Genomic DNA, 5,459 nt, shown 5'->3' on the forward strand with positions numbered 1-5,459 from the left:
ACAACGGCTGGAAGCAAGCCTCAAAATAATTCAACTGTTCCAAGAAACTTAACTGCATCCCAGAATAAAGCTCAGGAATATTAATAGAAAATACAAAATATCCAGCACTCAAGAGGTAAAATTCACAATGTGTGGCATCCAATAAAAATTACCAGTCATGTAAAGAAGCAGAAAAATAGCACCAGTAATACGGAGACCGATCAGTAGGAAGACTCAGAAAGATACAGGTGATACAATTAGTAGACAAGGACATCAAAACATATATTCTACATGATATATTCCTTATGTTCAAGAAAGTAGAGAAAAGATTGAGCATGTTAAGTAGAGAAACAAAAAATATTAAAAAATCAAGCTTTAAGAGATAAAATACAATGTCTTAAGTAAAAAATATACAGGTTAGGATTAGCAGATTAGACACTGCCAAAGAAAACGTTAGTAAAGTTGAAGGCATAACAATAGAAACTATCCAAAATGAATCACTGCGAGAAAAAAAAAGACTAAAAAAAAAATTGAAACAGCACATCAGTGAGCTGCAGGACAACTTCAAGCAGCCTAATATACACAGAATTGAAGTTTCTAAAGGAAGGAGGTAAGCAGAAAAATTATTTAAGTAATAACTAAGATTTTTGCAAATCTAGTGAAATCTATAAGCTCATTCATCCAAAAAGCTCGATAAACCCCAGGAACAAGAAACATGAAGATAATTATACCAAGACACCACATAATGCTTAAAATTTTTAAAATTGCAACTCTGGAACCTCCTATCCTTATTCTGCTGTGTTTTATTCACAGCTCTTTTCATTACTTAACAACATGTTTCATTTATTTATATAGTATATATTTATACACCACATTTCATTTATTTATATAGTTACTGGATTACTGTCTCTTTCACCCCCTAGACATCTTCAGGACAGCAAGTAGTTTATCTTGTTACAATATATCCAACATCTAGAACTATGCCTAACATACAGTAGACACTCAATAAATACATGTTGAATATTTATTCAGAGAAGTGAGTTTAATTATTTTTGACCTAATTACTCTAGCATACTTTAGGAGACAGAGTTTAGTTCTAGAACTAAAATGTTATTCCAGACAACTCAATGAACTTACTGAATTACCTCCAAATCACTATTCATTTCAAACCAAAATATATTGAATATCTAACCCAGTTTTACTCAGTATGATCTTGCTTTTTACAATATTCTTTTGAAACTTCCATTATTCATGGTGACACCTGCTTTCATTTTTCTTCACATTTACACCCAATCTGGAACCCTGCATTTATACCTTCAGACATCATCATGGGACAAACAGAAACACATTGAAGGATACCAGAATATGCCATACCAAAATATGCCATTCCAAAATATGCCTCTTTGAAATTTGGATTACAGTTGTCCCTCGGTATCCACAGGGGATGGGTTCTAGGACCCCAAATGGATACCAAAATCCATGGATGCTCAAGTTCCTTATATAAAATGGTGCAGTATTTGCACATAGCCTTCGCACATCCTCCCATATACTTGAAATCATCTCTAGATTACTTATAATACCTAATACAATGTAAATGCTATGTAAATTGTTGTTATGCTGTATTGTTTAGGGAATAATGACAAGAAAAAAATCTGTACACGTTCAGTACAGACACAACCATCACAGACCTTTCAATCTGCGGTTGGTTCAGCAGATGCAGAACTCGCAGATGCGGAACCCACAGATGCGGAACCCACGAATACGACTGTTCTTTGAGCTAAAGGTCATTGAGAACTAGAAGACACAGGAAAAGCTCTTTACCTCCCCCTAGCTGACTAAAAATAGAAAATGAATTTCCTCTTTTATAAAGGAAATTTACATTTATAAAGGAAATTTACCCTTGTAAAGATGTCTGCATACCAGGAAGAGAGCTTCTCCTGGAGACAACTCTTACCGCCTGTGCCTGTGAAACTCTTATCTGCACAACAAGACATTCCTTATTTACCAGACATTTCCTCCTCTCACCTCCCCATAACTTCCCTCCCCCATCCAGAACCGAAAACCCCTTTTCCTTTGTTTAGCCTAAGATGGTATATAAACCTCAATTATCTACATTTTATAGATGTAGCCACATTTTATTTTGTGAACTCCTGTGCAAACGTAAGTAATTAAAACTATGTTTTCTTTTGTTAATCTGTCTTTTGTCCATTTGATTCTAGAGCTCCAGTCCTTGAACCTAGGAGGGTAGAGGGAAAAAGATTTTTCCTCCCCTACAACATTCAGACATAGCTGTGTACATGCATGCATGCAAGCACACACACACACACCCCTCTCAAATAAATAGACAAAAACACACAGGCAGACACACACGCAAACACAGGTGGACACACAGACTTATACAAAGATACATGGAGACACAATGAAATCCTCACAAACAGACTTGTTAAATTCAAACAAAATTGCTACATACTATATCCTCTCTTAGAGATTCATAACTTGCTTTAAGGGATCTTACGTAAAGAACTATATTAAATTTGCTTAACAAAACATTTTACCAAATTATTTGAACACAGAACTTCTTTACACTGCTATTAGCATCCTAAAGAACAGTCTTCTGTAGGACATTGGCTTGAGAAATACTGAGCAAGATCATCCCGTGGAGTGGGTACATCAGACTATTTTAACCAGGGAGTATCCACATCACTTGGGGAGATTTTTCAAAATTCAGAATCTCAGAAACAGATATAGTTAATCAAACCTATGCTCTAATCCATTATGTGTTGATCAAACCACTGAAATTTCAAAGGGCAATCTACTTCTCTCATTCCCAATTTCTTAGCTGGCATCTCACTATTAACCCCATATACACACAAAACTCTCTAGAATTCCTTTCGTGTGAGGTCCAACTGTCTGGTTCCAAGAACAGATGTCACCATCCCTATGAAGCCCTCATTGGCCTGTCCAGATGGTCAGTCTGATCCTCCTCTACCTTGTAATTTTTTTTCTTATCACTATGTCTGCTCTCCATCGTGATTATTTGTTTACATGTTTCTCTTTTATCAGACTGTTACTTCTTTGCAGGTAAGTCCTCAGTTTTACATCTTTATATTCCTAGTGTCTTTCAGCATGTTTAACATAAAATGAATATTCAATAATTTTGTGGTTAGTGGTTTTGATTTGTTTAAATAAAAATGAATTGAAATCTACTCATTTTATTCTACTTTAGTGCAGTTCTCAGTTATTCACACGTAGCGTCCATAAATATTGAGTCTTTTATGTAGCACATACCCCACTTAACATGTATTTGTCCTATAGTCATTAGCCTGCGATAGGGACACATTGTTACCAGCCCAGCCTACACAACTGTGTCAAAATGTGTATAGGGATATGACCAAGAAGATAATTATGAATAAGATGTCCACAGTAAGTAAGCATTCAGGACACTAGCATTAGTGTTTGAACCAGGTGCCAGACTCCCAGCTCACTGCTCTGCCAATGGCTACCACCTCCTGACTGAGATATGCTAGCCATGGCGAAGAAGCTTTGGAGAGCTAAGAAGAGCCCAGGTCCCGAAAAGGCAACACAATGGTTAAAATAATAATAATAATCATAATCACAATAATAACAATGCAATAATAATAATAGCTGTCATTTATTGACTGTTTACTACTTGGCTGAATGCTTTACACGTATTAACTCATTAGTCCTTACAACAACCTTGTGAGATAGCTATTATTAGCTCCCTCTTTATACAGCTGAGAAAATCAAAACTTAAAGAGTGTTATGGACTGAATGTTTGTGTTCCCCAGATCTCATATGTCGAAGCCCTGACCCCCAATGTGATGGTATTTGGAGGTGAGACCTTTCGGAGGCAATTAAGTTTGGATGAGGTCGTGAGAGTGGGGCCCACATGATGGGATTAGTGTCCCTGTAAGAAGAAAATTCCTTAAAATGCAATTCACGCTGCTCTTTATCTTCCTGGCCTCTGCCTTTCCTTACCTTTAAGATGTATGCTAAATTTGACAATCAGCGCTGTCCTTTACTCAAGATTTAGTAAGTATTTATTGTGATCTTCCATTCCAGACATTGGCTAGACTTGAGGGGCATTCTCCTTGTCTCTTTACTCTCAGCCCCCAATAATTATTCTTCCTCCAGCTGCACTATTTCATACTTTCTTTAACAAACAACCTCCGTGAATTGACTGAGCTTCGGAACTCACCTCTCTCCCCCTAGCTACCCTGCCCTTATGGACAGGGCTTCTCTCAGAGCTTCTATTAAAATGCTTTCAGAGACAAGTATCAACAACAACAGTAAAAAAACCTGATTAGTGGAGGCTTAAACCACAAAGATATAACTTATGGTTAACAAATAGTCTAGAGGTAAATGCTTCCACTCACTTTATTGGCTCAAAGTTGTCAGCGTTCCTGGTTAGAGTCTCTGACATTCTCTTGGCTTTTATGGCAAGGTCACAAGATTACTATAATTCCAATCAATACTTCATCCCACTGGTGTACTTAGCAAAAAGGAGAAGGGTCAGAAAATACCTTGCCACCAAGTGTTCTCTCTGTTACCCAGGAAGAAAACATTTCTCACGTATGTTTCTCAGGAGACTTCTATTATATTCCATTGCCATAACTAGAACTAAGCCCCCCCTCTTCCCACTGTCAAACAGAATGAGATTAATGTGACTGGCTTAATCAGTTATGGTTCATCTCTTGCACCAAGGGGCAGGCCTAACTTCTCTGAGCCCACTGCAGCCTGTCCAATAACCTCAACAGAAGCAAGGTTCAATTAGCAAGAAGGAAGAGAGGCAATGATTGTTGGGTAGATGAACAGCTACATTGGCCACAAGGCCACCCAAGCCTCCACGAGTAGGAACCAGCAGCGTGGCAACCAGAGTCACATCTGCCTCACTTTGATCCATCACTTCATCCCACAGGGTGCTCAGCAATATTTTCAACGGATGAAAGGCACAAAGATGACTTGAAGAGGATGGCAAAAACAAGAAAAATATTTTAGTGCCCTGTGTGGGCGTGTGCGTAGTGAGATATTAGGGTTCAATACAGGAAACATGAGTCACACTGATCTCTGAAAGACTGAGTTTTTAAGAACTCAACAAAAACACATACACACAAAAGTACATAATAATTAATACTTATAACTCTAAAAAGTCATAGATGGGGTTTACAGTAGTATATGATGTGATGATTATTTGCAGGAAAGACTTCCTAGGGAGAGTGAATTTTCAAAGGGAGTCCGAAGGAAGGAAACAACAAATAAGGAAATGAGTGAGAAGAGCACCAGGGAGAGGACCGAACTAGAATCAGAAATTTCCAGTGAAGTCTGTTTTTACTCCTTCTTATTTTTTTCCTTAATGTCATTATTTTCCTCTCCTAGCAACCTCTTGTCATTCTTACCAAAATGATTTTATGAGTCACCCCACCCTCCCTCCACTCCTCACCTCCCAGTGATTGCTCAGC

The sequence above is a fragment of the Diceros bicornis genome, chromosome 17, assembly GCF_020826845.1.
Source record: "Diceros bicornis minor isolate mBicDic1 chromosome 17, mDicBic1.mat.cur, whole genome shotgun sequence".
Lineage (NCBI taxonomy): Eukaryota > Metazoa > Chordata > Mammalia > Perissodactyla > Rhinocerotidae > Diceros > Diceros bicornis.